The sequence below is a fragment of the Petaurus breviceps genome, unplaced genomic scaffold, assembly GCF_028583685.1.
Source record: "Petaurus breviceps papuanus isolate PSGF00001 unplaced genomic scaffold, PetGlider_PUasm1.0 208, whole genome shotgun sequence".
Taxonomy (NCBI): domain Eukaryota; kingdom Metazoa; phylum Chordata; class Mammalia; order Diprotodontia; family Petauridae; genus Petaurus; species Petaurus breviceps.
The window spans coordinates 8,058,239-8,073,222 of NW_027185852.1; the positions used below are offsets into that span (position 1 = coordinate 8,058,239).

The 14,984-nt window shown below is 43.5% G+C and overlaps 1 long non-coding RNA gene across 1 annotated transcript; it reads left to right on the forward strand.

Moving 5' to 3' along the window:
* Positions 1–1,322: 1,322 nt before the first annotated feature.
* On the forward strand, positions 1,323–3,038 carry LOC138165151 (uncharacterized). The gene is made up of 3 exons (XR_011169278.1): positions 1,323–1,551; positions 1,799–1,894; positions 2,472–3,038. It is a non-coding gene; the product is annotated as an uncharacterized lncRNA (long non-coding RNA).
* The last annotated feature ends 11,946 nt before the right edge of the window (positions 3,039–14,984 follow it).

Here is a 14,984-nt window from a genome sequence, read left to right on the forward strand (position 1 = left end):
ACACACACACACACACACACACACACACACACACACACACACACACACACCCCTGCTCCTGGTCCCAGTCTCGTTGTGATTGACATAAGACATTTGACCTGCCTAATTTTCTCCCCTGGTCCAGTTTGTTCCTCCTTAGGCAACCTGGTAGAGTCCCATGCCCAGGGCTCACCCCATTCAAGCTAAGCTTAAAGCTGTGACGACATTGGCCTGACCTACTGCAGCTCAAAACTCCAGAACTGAAAAGATCTTTCAGCCTCAGCCTCCAAGTAGCGGGGAGTATAGACACACACCACTGTGGCCTAGATTTTGGTGTAGAATTTTGCCAGAAATTGCAAGAGTCCCATGGTTTGGAGTTGAAAGAATTCTCTTTTCCTTTTCTGAAAGTTAGGACAACATTGGTCCAACTCAACTTTTCAAAGGTCACCAACTGTAGCAACTGTATTTACTCGTTCTTAATTCTCCTGGGCCTCCTCCTCTCCTGGCTTTTCTTCCCTGTTCCTACTGAAGATTATTCTTGTAGAGAAAACAGAGCTGAAATGAAAGTCGAATGGTTTCGTTTTCTCTCTGTGACCTGTTATCATTGCTTTTTGCACCCTGGGTAGGATGCCCCCATTCCTTGAGGGGTTTTGTCCCTTAGCTGTGTTTGTCAATAAATACTTCAATACTTGTGGAGCTGAGTGGATTTTTGTCTTAAAATAATTTTCTTTTTCAGGAAGCAATTGAAAATTCTGCTCTCATCTGGGGGTCCAGAATGTAATGTATGTATTATAGTGTGTATCTATATATGCACAATATGCATATGTAGTATATTATCAGTGTAATAATGTATTATATACTATATTACAATGCATATTATACTATATTATACCATAACAGTGCAATAATATGCTATATTGTAATATAGTGTAATAATATGATATATAATATACATATCAACACATACACATGCCTTTTTAAAAATATAGTTCAGAAGTAGAGCCGGTGATAGTTTAAACTGTGGGAATAAATCAAATCACAAGAGTAGAGAGAAAATGAAAAGCTTCTAACAGAACCCATAGAGAGAGGCACCAGAGGCTGTGGGAGAATCAATGAAAGAGATGGGAGAGGATTGGTCAGAGAGGTCGGAGGACAACCAGTGACCACAGTGTCATATAATTCAAAAGAAGAGAGTTTTTAGCCAGAGGATTTTGGAGGTGGCTGATGCTAAACACTTCAGAAAGTTCAGGACAGTGAGGGCAGCGAGGAGGCTGTGGATGTAGCCGTTGGTTGGGTGGCTGAGGGCTGAGGGCAAATGCTGCTTTGCAAAGGGTGGAGGAATGAGTGGGTGGGCTGGTGGGGAGTGGGGCAGGGTTGGAAGTTGCAGGAAGAGACTCCTTTTAAGAAGTCTGGCCAGGAGAGCCGTGTTCGAGGTGGCCCACGAGTTTCCTGCAGAATGTGCTTCGTTTCATTTTCTCCTGGGGGGTTTCCTGTGTTTTCAGCTCTGTTCGGATCATCGCCACCAGCAGCAACATCTGGATTCTCCTTGCTGCAGGGCACACAGATTAACTGGTAGCTCCTTGCGAACTGGCCGGGAGGGGGAGGACGGGGAGGGCAGTGTGGGTGAGGAGCGGCCTCTTTCCAGGCTCCAACAGCTGGTCAGCATGTCATGTTTCAGAAGGTTTTAGCTGACGTCAAATAAAGCCGATGGGCTGCAGATTGGCGCGCGGTTGGGGAGGGGGGGGGGGGGGCATAAAGCTGGTCCCTCCCACTTCCCCTAACTGTCGCCCTCTCTCCCCGCCCCCCACCCCTTTGCCAGAATGCTGGAGATCATTAGGAACCCAGACTTGTCATTTGATCTCCATCTGGCCCCTGTCACTGCAGCTGCCTTTGATCGCTTGCCAAAAGTGTCCGGGTAAGCGGCTCCTCTTTCTCCACAGATCTCTGCTTTTAATCCTTACGTTTATAATTTTCTGGGTTGATGCAAGTTATTCCCTCTTTGTGTGGATCTCTGGAATGCTCCCAGGGATCATGGAAAGGACCCACTAGGCTGTTTTGCACACTTACCACCTTTTTTGTACACTGGATTCTATTAAAATTATCACTGATTTCAATAGTGTTGAACTTAAGTTTAATGTGGTTTGTAATTCTGATATGTTTTTGAGCATGGCAGAGGGCAGGATGCTTTTATTTGTTTTTATTTATTAGCTTTTAAAGTTTTGCTTTTTACACTATAATTATTTCCCCAAGTGGCCCTTCGATCTTGGAGCTCTTGGAACATTTAGGTGAACAGTTCAACACAATAATTATCATATGTAACATTCTGCTCCTGTCATCCCCACCCCTATAAAGTCAACAAACATTTATTATGTGTCAGGCACAATTTCTCTGGGGTTACAGAGAAAGGCAAGAACAGATCCCTGCCCTCAAGATGTTCCCAATTTAATGGGGAAGACAAAATGCACTCAACTATGTGTATATAAACAACACAGGACAAATTGGAGATCGTTACAAAGGAAGATCCCAGCCCCAAGGATGACAGAGAAAGGCTTTCTCAGAAGGCAAGATTTCATCTGAGACTTGGTTTTATCATCTCTTCTCCAGGACATAGTCATTCATCTGAGTTCAACTGCCTTCTAGAGTTTTCTCCCTTGCATGACTGCAGTCACTGTGGAAACTTATTCTGCTGCTCTTCTTTTATTCTGCACCCATTCACATCGGTCTTCTCATGTTTCTCTGAATTTCTCAAGTTTGTTGTTTCTTAAGGCAAGATGATGTTCCATTGCCTTCTTTTGGTTTTTGTTTTTTTGTTTGTTTTTTGGAGGGCATTTGGGGTTAAGTGACTTGCCCAAGGTCACACGGCTAGTTTTTTTTGTGTTAAATGTCTGAGGCCGGATTTGAACGTAGGTCCTCCAGATTCCAGGGCCACTGCTCTATTTACTGCACCACCTAGCCGCCCCTCATTGCCTTCTTAAACCACAATTTGTACAGCCATTGTCTGATCAATGGGCACTCAGTTTCCTATTTTTTACTGCCACAAAATAAAGTGTTACTATGAATATTATGGTGCATATAGTGCTTTTTTTTCTTTCTTCGATATCATTTGGTAATACAGCCAGTAGTGGAAATGTCTGAGTAAATGACTGTGGGCAGTTTTGTGACCTTTCTTGCGTAATTTCAAGTTTGTTTATTTGTTTCTCGAGAAGGATGAAATGAACTCATAGCATAGTATATTAGTGCTTCACATTGATTTTTTTTTAAAAAATGTCATTGCTGACTTTTATTTTGCTGTCACTTTCACTTCCAAATAAATATCTCCTGCTGCACTCTCCAGTGAACCATCCCTTGATGTGAGGAATTAAAAAGAGGATAAAATATCAACAAGCTCACTCACTGAGTCTGGCAGCACTGAATGTAGAATGTTTCACAAACATGGTCACCTATCTCTGTGAAGAAGGGGAGGAAGTCGGTTGTCTCACTTCTTGTTTGTGGCTAGCATCATTACAAATTGCACCGTGAGAAGTTTAGGGGGTTTGTTCTTCCTGTTTGACTTTCTTTTCCTGATCATGTTGTCTTCACTCTTCATCAGTTCACATAGGTCTCCCCATGCTTCTCTGACTTCATATTCATTACTTAGGGTGAAGGAAAACCGTCCCATCATAATGCTACAGTTTGTTTAGCCATTTTCCAATTAGTGGACACATTATCTATTTCCAGTTCCTTGTTCCCACAAAAGCTCTGAATATTTTGGTGTCTGTGGGATGGTCCTTTCTGTTTTCAACCTTGTTGGGTTATATGCCCGGTAATAAAATGTCTGGGTCAAGGAGCATGGAGAGCTTAGTGATCTTTCTTGCAGAATTTCAATTTGTTTTCCAGAAGGGTTGGGCCATTTCACAGCACAGCATATTCATGCCTCACATCAATCCTTTCAAGGATTCTTATAAAAAAGAATTCCTCAGATTGTCGTTTCTTAATATTGTTGTAATATTCCATTACATTCATGTGCATGTTTGGTTTGTCCATGAGCACTGACTTCTTTTTTCCAGTTTTTTTGTTAACCCAAAATCAAAATGTTAGACAAACACCTTTAACAAGGAAAGCCGACAGTTGTAGAGACTGTGATTGCTGAGGAATTAGGGAGTTTCCTGGCTGTGGAAATCATGCCAACATGTCCATTCATGCCACATAGATATACCGGTGCCAGTTTAGTTACTGTATGCACTAACTTGGTTCTTTATACGCTAATATGCAAAAGCGATTTTTATGACAGCTGAGTTGCACGAGAACAAGAAATTAATTTTGAATTGCCATTAAATATTTCAGCCATTAAAACATTCTCAGCTAAAGCCAATATTAGCTTTAGTGCCATCTGTAAAGGTCAATTATCCCAGTGGGTCCTAGCGGGCTCCTGTACTCCGAACACAGTGGCCAATGCTCATTCCAATCCAAGCCTTAATAAATGCTTGCTGATGGCTATGATCACATGCCCCATTGAGCCTGGGATTTCATCTGTGGATGTTCCCTCAAATGGTGCCCTTCATTGCTCATCCATGACAAAGCCATCACATGACTGTGTCCACACGTCTTCTTGAGTTCGACTCTGGGAGTCCATGCAAGGGACTGGAAGCCTTCCCTGATTTCTGTAGGCATCTTTATATAATGATGTACAGAATTTTAAAATGTTTGGAAGCAGATTCAGGAGTCACATTAACAGTTTCCACCAAGAGTCTTGTTATAGTGGGGAGGGCACACCATGATCCCAGGTTCTTGAGGTCTAGTTAGATGAGAGTGTAGGCTTTGGTGGTTTTACCAACCTAGAAAGGTCTGGAATCTACTCTAATACTCCACAGTGAACCAGTGAGTTCATTGAGGTAAGTATTTCCTCCAGTAATTCTGAGCACACCTCATCCTTTCCTTCCCTATTCTGTGAAGCTCTTGTCAACATCCTTCCTACAAAGGAGAATATTAAACCAAGGGAAAAGAAGAAAACCAAACCAAGATGACAAAGAAAGGGTTAAAGCTCAAACTGAGAAGGAAGATTCCTGAGCTGTCCTTGGTCGATCAATCAACATTTTTTCGTGCCCACTGTGTTAGGCTCCAGGGACATAAGCATGAAAATGAGACCATTTTGACTCCCCAGGAGCTTAGATTTCCACAAAGTCAAAGTTGCCAGGTCCAGAAGGATAGCCCAAGCCCCTGCAATAACTGGGGAATGTGACTCCTTAGCCCCCCTCAGAGACATCTGAAAGATCATGGCAGACAGGAGAGGGGCTGCCAGTCAGAAGAGCCAATAGGCCCTTTTTTCCAAGGAGTAGACTGAAAGTTGTAAACCCTAGGCCTGTGAGCTTGACCTGGATTCCTGGTAAAATTCCAGAATGTATTTTTAACGGGGTAATTAATGAGCCTCGAGAAAAGGAAGTGGTGATCACAGAGAGCCAGCTCGGCTTCAGGAGAAGAGGTCATGCCGGGCCAGCCTCATTTCCCTTGTGGAAAGGGATATTGGATGGGTAGAGCAGCAGAAAACAGAGTTTACCTCGAGTTCAGCAAGCCTTGATGAAGCCTCCCATGCTGTCCTGGGGCCAAGATGGAGGGATGGAGCAGATGATCACTCCCTTGGTTTGTTCCAAGAGTGGTCAAAGGGCTGGACCCGATGGTGACTGGTTCATGGCTCTGGGTCCTGGAAGGCAGGCTTCCAGGGCACCCACCACCATCCTGGGCTGGGCTCATCCCTGTGCCCTTTCACATTTTTGTTAATAACTCAGAGACAGGCACCAAGCTGGGACGTGGATGCCTGATGTCTGTCAATTGACTCAGAAAGTCATGAATAGGAAAGTAGTGTCTGGATTAGGAAAGTAAGGTCTCAATAGGCTATTGGGTGAATTGTTACAGGGATAAATATACACTCCTACTCAAGTTTAAATGATAATATCTAATATTTATGAAGTGTTTTATACTTATTAACTCATTTGATCCTTAAAACAAACCTGTGAAAAAACTGCTTTTATTATCCCCATTTTAAGAGGAGGGAACTGAGGCAGACACAGGTAAAATGGTTTGCCCAGGGTCACTCAGCTAGATTTCTCTAAGACTGGATTTGAACTTAGCTCTCTCTTCCTTTAGGTTCAGACCTTTAGCCACTGTACCACCTCGCTTCCTTTTAAAAAAATCAACATCGTAAGGCTGAGATGAGAGGGGTATGGCTAGCCAGTTCAACTGAAGAAGATCTGGGGAACTTAGTGGATCACAAGCTCCAGATAGATCACCAGTTCATCAGCCAAGTAAGCTAATGTGATCTTGGGCTGAATTAAGGGAGGTCTAACATCCAGGACTAAGGAAGCGATTGACCCATTCAGACCACATTTAGGGTAATTATGTTTCAGTTTTGTTCATCAGATTTTAAGAAGGATAATGAAAAGTTGGAAAGCCTCTAGAACAGAAATGTCAAACAAGAGGGTTTGTTCCCTCAAGCGAGGCCTGAACCATATTAAAAATGAAATTAGGAAATAGCTCACAATAAATAAAATACAGCAGAGCATAGATAATGTTAATGTGTGGTCTCTAAGTCAGTGCACGGACAGCAGGGATCCTCATCTGCAGTTTAGTGGTCCCCATTTCTGTTTGAGTTTGACAAGAGGCAAACCAGGACAATGAGGGTTACGGTATCCCAGAAGGACTGGCCCAAGGACAGGGGTGCTACCTTTTTCTTTTAAGAGCTTTCATGGGAAAGGGCTCCTAGACTTGTCCCATCTTCCTCCACAGAACGTAACTAGACGTAATGGAGGAAGACACAAAGACGGAGATTTAAGCTTATGTCAGGAAGCTATGTGGCACCGTGGATAGAGCATCAGGAAGACCTGAGTTCAAATCCAGCCTCAGGCATCTACTAGTAGTATAACCCTGGGCAAGCGGCTTAACCTTTGTCAGTCTCGTTTCTTCATTTATAAAATCACGGATGTAAGGATTAAATGAGCTAATATTTGTCCAGACCTTGAAGTGCTATTATTATTTTTATTACCAATTAGAATTAGCCCCAAGTGGCATGGATGCCTCAGGAGGTACTGGGTTCTTTCTCACTGGCTGACCACATTCTGGAGATAGCAGCATATTCAGGCATCGTGGGCTGGACTCTGGAGCCCTCCAGGATCTCAGATGAATGAATAATGGTTAACCTTTATAGTTTTACACTTTACGAAGCACTTGACATCTATTGTAGCTCACTTGATACACACGACAGCCCTGGAAGTTGTGTATTGCAGGTACTCTTATGTCCGTTTCCCAGAGGAGAAAACTGAGGCTCAGGGTCATCAAGTGACCTGTCTGCAGCCCCCCAGTTACTGCCTGAGATGGGATCGGTACCCTGCTCTTCCTGATTTTAGCTCTGGCTTTCTTTCTGCTTCACTGTGGTCTCTCAAGAGTCTGTGACGTACTGAGCATCCACACGTGCAAAAATATTTGTAGCAGCTCTTTTTGTGGGGGCCAAAAATTAGAAGTTAAGGGGACACCCACCAAGTGGGGATTGGCTGAACAAGTTGTGGTGTATGAATGTAATGGAATACTACTGCGCTGTAAGAAATGATGAGCAGGCGGACTCCAGAAAAACCTGGAAAGACCTGGATGAACTGATGCTGAGTGAGGGGAGCAGAACCAGGAGAACGTTGCACAGAGTAACCACAGTATTGTGCAGTGACTGACTTTGATAGACTTGGCTCTTCTCAGCAATGCCAGGATCTAAGACAATTCCAAAAGACTCATGATGGCCAATGCCAGCCACATCCAGAGAAAGAACTTTGCAGTCTGAACGCAGAGCGAAGCAGTCTATTTGCTCTTTTTTTGTTTTGATTTCTTCTTTCTCATGGTTCCTCACATTGGTTCTAATTATTCTTTACAACGTGACTGATGTGAAAATATATTTAATATAAATGTCCATGTAGAGCCTACATCAGACTGCATGCTGTCTTGGGATGGGGGAAGGGGAGGGAGGGGAAGAAAATTTGGAACTCAAAATCTTATGGAAGTGAATATTGAAAATTAAATAAATTTAAAAAAAAAAGAAAAAATCTAATCTCAGGATTAGTTACTTAAACCTTAAAAAAAAAAGAGTCTGTGACATAAGATATGGTTTCTGACCTCCAGAAGCTTGTGATGGAATTGAGAAGATCAACAATTAGGGAACCATGAAATGCCTAGGTGCCTTGTCCCTACTATAAGAGCAAGGAGACTTTTGAGAGGGAAAGGAGAAGTGTTGAGGTCAGAGCTTTAAGAAGCCACTACTTTATTTTGGTAGATGAAGGAAGAGTGGGCTGGTCAGTGAGCCTCCATCTATGTGGGTGGCTGGCTCACGTGGGATCTTTTCTTATAGAACACTGTGTTAATGAGGGCAGGTCGAGGTAGATACTGTACAGGCCATAGACCAAGAGAGCAATGCACACTCTGTTCTGTGGCTGTGTTCTGGCCCAGGGGTTAGTACATTCCAGAGGTGCCTTTCAGATGATGTGAGGGACTAGCCACGGGAAAAGTTGTGCACTATGCATTCACCCTTCTGTCTGTCCCATCCACACCCCTTTCCTCTGTATTCTCCCAACCACCCCCACCCAGGTGTGCATGCCTCCCAGCTTCCAGCCTTTTGTCTTATTGAAATTGAAGGTGTTATTGGAGAACATATTCCTGTCAGAGACTTATTTCCAGACTTGATCTACATTCAAGGAGAGATATGAGGGAATCATTAAGGAAAAGGAGATCGATCAATCATATAGCAAGAGTGAGGGGTAAGAGATATGGAGGGACCAAGTTTGCCCAAGGAAATATGAGGCATGCTCTAAGTGTGCTTTTAGTACACTAAGACTTTTTGGACGCTCTGTTTATTTGCCCAAGGTCACACAACTAGTAGTAAAAGTCAAGTGTCTGAGGACAAATTTGAACTCAAGTCCTCCTGACTCCAGGCCTGGTGCTCTATTCACTGTGCCACCTAGCCGCCCCTGGACACTGTTTAAAGAGACATAAAGGAAGGCCAATAGGCAGCTGGGTTGATCCTCTGTGGAAGAATATGGAAAAGAATGATAGAGTATCAGAAACATGAATAGGCCATAGCCTTGGAGACTTACAGAATGAGATCACAGAAATGCTTATAACAACTCAGCTGGGCTAGAGCACTCACTCCCACTGAAGAGGCCCCTCGATCTAGACCTCCCTACGGGGACCGACATGCTCCTGGAGGATCATGGCCTCTGGAGAGAGGAGGGGTCTCCCTCTGGAGCACTTAAAGCTTAGGTCCGGCTCATGGCTAGGGTCTCCCCTTGAGAGAGTAGAAAAGTATGCAATCACTCTATTATGCAGAACAAGTAGAGGACGGCTATTTATTTCCCCCACTCAAAAGCAACCGGTGAAAAACTCACAAAAGACTCAGACACTTGCTTTGAGACCTGAACATAAAGTGGTAACTTGTAACTATTATTGTACTTTCCTGGAAAGTTGATGCTCTAAATGTCAAGCATGAGGCATTTTGTGATACTGCTGAATTGGCATTTCACCTCTCTCAGTTCTGCACTGTCAGACAACTCCCTCAAAGCAAATATCTTCTGGTGAGGCAAGTCAAGGCTTAGCTTCCTCCTGCTGGTCATTTTCATCTAAGGAAAGCTGTAATGGCCACTGAAGGCTCCTCCTAAGTGAAGCCAACACTAAGGTTACCAGGGTAACCATTCTTGAAAAGCCCATGTCATGATTGCCCTTTGGACACCTGTGCTTAGGAAAAGAAATGCCCCCCCCCATCCCCAAGACTATTAGTTGAGGATCATTTACTCAGACAACCTTAAGCTGCCTTTAGAAAGGGGTGCTTATTAATCTGGTACAATGAGTTAGTACAAAACATCCCCCCCAAAATCTATGACATACTCTCCCACAAACACGTACAGAAACCAGAGGAAAATGGACTCGTGTTGGGCCAGACACATGACCAAGCTAGCTGTGGAGCTAATGGAGATGGTTTTCTCCTATGTCAGGTTGTGAAGAAATGTTCCTTAAGCATAGTAAGTCTATGTCCATCTGTCATTGCATCCATAGACAGCCACTGCCATCCACTGACCTAGGGATTCAGCTCAGACTCAGATGGGAAGATGGGAAGACCTTAGAAGCTGGCAAGGCCATTCTTCAGCCAAAAGCATGATGGGGGCATGGAGGGGAGAGGTGACCTTTCCAAGGTCTCTCCTTCCCCCCCTCCAGGTACTTTCCCTCCTTTCTTCTAATGAATGCAACTTTTTCCTTTCTCTTCCTAAATATTAAAGCAACATGAAAACTGTCCAGCCTCTTCTATCAAATGCCTAGAAAATAAATTCTTGAATTCTTTTAAAAGCATATTGCTTCAAGAACAGATTTCTGCAAAATGCATTTGGGTCAGGGTAATCTTTTGAAGGGCCATCTTAACTGCCTCCCATTTGGTCCTGGGATGGGAATGAGTCCCAATGTGAAGATTCCAACATCATCACAGAAAAGGAGCTTGACTATAGAAGACCCCACTGGCTTGTTTCATGTCAAACTCAATTATTCTTTTTTCTTTTGGTTGATAAATGGGGCCATAGACTCAAGGAGGGAAATGACTTGGCCACAGTCACTTACCCAGTAAGTGGAAGGTCAGGACCCAAATTCAGGGCTCCCAGCTTCAGATGTAATGCTTTCTACCAACCATTACGTCGGCTTTAAAATCTTATCCAAATCACACTTGTCATAGTTTCTCTTTCCATTTGATTTGCTGTAAATTAGAGGAAGGAAAAGATCCCAGTCTGAAAGAGCACTAGACTGAGAGCAAAAACACCAGAGTCCAAGCCTCAACTCTTCTAGTCACTAACTGTGGGAACTTAAGACGTGTTAGTTTTCTGAGTCTCAGTTTCCTCATCTATAACATGGAGCTAACATTTGTAGTACAGACCTCACAGGGCTGCTGTTCAGAGCAAATGAATTAACGGATGTAAAGGATTGTGTCATTGGAAAATGCTAGATCTCTTATTACTGTAAAAGTGAGCTATTAATTCTCATTACTTAATTAATTCTTTGGGGCTCTGATGGAGGCATGATCTCAGCAGTGTGGGTCACCTCTTTGTTAGTGCAGATTGCGACCCGTTGCTATTAATGGATATGACTGTATTCTTATTCTATTCCAGAAGTCACTTCCTGTTTTCTTCTTTCCTTTTGCAATGCTGAATGTGAAATTCAAATAGAAAAAAGTGAGCCATAAAACCTTCCAGAAAATAGTGTGATAACTTGAGGATGGTTTATTTTTCCACTTCATGGGAAAAACATCAGTGACCTAGAAACCATGGCTCTTTGGAAAGAGACCAAAAAAAGAAAGGAATAGAAAGTGATTGAAGGACCTCTTATGTCACTGAAACAAAAGGAGATCTGTAGACTGTCTCGTTTGGCTTTTAAAAACTGTCCCTGAAGATCTGGTCCATTCATGGGCAAAAGTATCTCTTATATGCTTTGATGGATTGATTTGATATAATCAGTTATATATGGAATATTGAATTGATTTTATATAAGCTGCCCTTGCTTATAGGACCCATCCCTAAGATGAGCTCTCTTGGAAAGAAAAAACTATAGAACCTTACACTAAAAATAACTAGACAAACTTTCTTCGGTACTTCAATGGATCTGTGACCTGGGTTCAAATCCCAGCTCTGACACCTCTATGTCTGGGCAAACCACCCCAGCTCTCTGAAAGTGTTTGCTTATTGTTAAATGAGATTGGGTGGTTGATAAGGCCCCTCTAGCTCAAAATCTGACATCCCATGGACCTATACTTTCATCAGTGTGGATACTTTCTCCTCTTCTGATCACACATTTCTATGGTGATATTCCTCTTGTACAAAGTTCATCATTGGAAATATGTTGGTGTTCTACTCGTACCCACATTGCAACTCTCCTCCTCTGGGTTGCTAGATGGTGGCATTCCAAGATTCACAACCACATGGTTATCAATAAGAGAGTATGTGTTTTAAAAAAGCCATCAAAGGATAACAAGCACCTGTATAATACAAATTATTCTCAAAAACAGAGAAAGTACTCTACCAAATTCCTTTTTTGTGTGAAAAAACATAGGTGTAGTGGATAGAGCACCCAACTAGAAGTCAAGATCTGAGTTCAAATCTGGCCTCAGATACTAGCTGTGTGACCCTGGGCAAGTCACTTAACCCTATTTGCTTCAGTTCCCTCATCTGTAAAATGAATTGGAGAAGAAAATGGCATACCACTCCAGTATCTTTGCCAAGAAAACCCCAAATGGGGCTTATAAGAGTCAGACAGGACTGAAAAATGATTGAACCACAACACAGGTCTAATACATAGAGTGATAAAGCAAGGAAAATGAGGCCAGTAGTTCCAGTGAACAGACACATTTAAAAAAAATTAAAGCATTTTATTGATATTAAAAAAAAATCTTAATTCTTCACCTTAATTCTTGAATGTCCCTCTACCTACCCCCCATCCAGGAAGCCATGCTTTGTAAGAAAAGATTAAGGGAAAAAAGTAGCTTAGCCAAATGAACCGTCTCATCTCCTCTGTCTAATAATATTTGTAATATTCTCTCCATGGCTCCAACCTCTGCAAACATGGCAGAGAAGTGTACTTTTTCCTTTTGTCTTCAGAGCCAAGTTATTGTCCCTCCAAAGGCCTCTTCCTGCTGTAATTCTGTCGTTGTTTCCTAGTGTCCTAAATCTATGAAACTATAAATGACAAATCTATAAGTACAAAATTCTGGTGTGCACAATGGAGTAAATTTCCCCATCAAGAGCTGCCTGAGTATGAAATGACAAGTCCAGACCAAAGTGGTTACAGCTCTCTATGTAGACACGCACATATACATGCAATGTACATACGTGCCCATACACACATTTATATTTATCTCCCTCCAATACAACAGTATACAGCAAATGAGTTTGTAGCTGAGCTTCTGTGTGTGTGGTTTCCCCACTGAGTTACTCACTGGGTCTGCACTTTGGTGAGCCAGGTTCCCAGAGGACTGCTGCCTCTTCCTCCCCATCAGGGATGAGGGGCTGTGAAGAGCCTACATTTATACTGCCCACTCAGGGGCCCCCAAATGTTCTTCCCTTTGATTATTAGTCAATCAGATTTAATTAGCATTGAGAAAGGGTATTTATTAAGCTGTTTTTATAACAACAATTAGTACAAGACATTCCCCATGAATCAGGGCACACCCTGTCCTTGAATATGCCAGGTTTCTATAGAAAGTAGAGTAGAATCCCCACAGGTGAAGCGTTTGGTTCTTCTGGGCCCTGAGAGTGGGTGTCTTTGTAGGGCCCATGAGCCAGCACTTCTCAGGGTCACAAAGGGCAATCCCTGAAAGTGATGCCATCTTTGAGTGAAGCTTCCCAATTGATCTGGTAGCCGCAGCTGGACCTTCCAATCTTTCAGATTCTCCAGGTTGTAACCTGGTCAGTAGGGAAGGGGGGAAGGGGGGAGAAAGACAAAGACAGAGACTCTGAGACTGTCTCCCTCCCCTGCCAAGGACAGCTCCCTTTCTGGAGTCCTTCATCACTGGCTCCAACCACCATCCCACTGCCCAGGTACTGAAATGCCTGGTCCCGGGCAGGCTAGCTGCTTGGTCTATAGCCCGCAGGTATGTTTCATTCTTCTCTATTTACCTGATTATCAAATCATCGATTTCTCTCAAATTATTAAGGATTTATTTACCTTTCGTTTATACCTTTTGTTGAATGATTGATTCAGCTCAGCTGTCTGGGCCTTCAGCAATTACCCTTCCATTCATACCCCACCAGCACCTAGTCTAGACCCCGGAACCAAGTGCGTTCATGCAGGAGTGCGTGTGTGCATGAATGAATGAGTGGGAAGGCATTTATTGGGCATTTGCCGTGTGCTTACATACCCCAAGCCCACAGTGGGTACGAATGCAAACTAGCAAGACAGTCTCTGCCCTCAGGAAGTTTGAATCCTAAAGAAAGACCCTATAAACAGAGGAGCAGGCCCAGGGAGGCCTGTTTGGGGCCTGGAAGACAAAGTGATGGTCGATGGAGGGGAAGAATGGTGAGAATCTGGGGAGAGGAGGCAGAGGAGGAGGAGGATGGAGATGTAGGCAGTGTGACTTCGAGACGCTGGGAAACGGCATCTGTTCAAAATACACGGATAATTCTTGAATTTTAGGCTGGACCCCATGGCATCCCAAAGGGAATTTGAGCGAATCCTTTCCTGTTTGTTCAGTTTTTTTGAAGCATTTTTTTTGAGAGGAGCCGGGCTAGAGGAGAGAGAGAGAGAACTTTGGAGCTTTCCAGCTGATCTCAATAAGCACCTTCACTTTAGACATCAGAGGATCATAGACTGAGAACAGGAAAGGTCCCCAGTGGATAAAGCACCATGTCTAGAGTCAGGAGGACCTGAATTCAAATTCAGCCTCAGGAAACTTCCTAGCTGGGTGACCCTGGGCAAGTCACTTCACCCTGAGTCAGCTTCCTCCTCCTCCAAATGGGCTGGAGAAGGAGATGGCCAACCACCCCAGTATCTCTGCCAGAAAAACCCCAGTGGGGCCATGAGGCGCTGGAAGCAACTGAAATGAGAAGTGACCACAAGGGACCTGCTGGGCTCTCTAGTTTACGTTGTGTGCTTATTTATTTTGCTGTTTCTCAAGTACCTTTGAGTTGGGTTTGGGGAGGTCTTCGGGTCCAACCTTCTCATTTTATAGAAATGGGAAAACGGAGGCTCGGAGAATCAAAGGGGCAGGACCCCACGTCTTTCATTTTCTCTGGTGGTTCTCCATTCCTGGAACGCTCTCCCTCCCCGATTTGACTACCATGTCCCTTCTGCTGTGGGAAGCCTCCCCAATGTCTCCTAATCCCAGTGCCTCCCCTCTGTATTTGTTTGCGTGCTGTCTCCCCATTAGATTGTAAACTCCTTGAGGGCAGGGACTATCTTTTACCTCTCTTTGTAGCCTTGGCACAGTGCCTGGCACAGAGTGAGTGCTTTTAAAATGTTCACTGAATTAAATT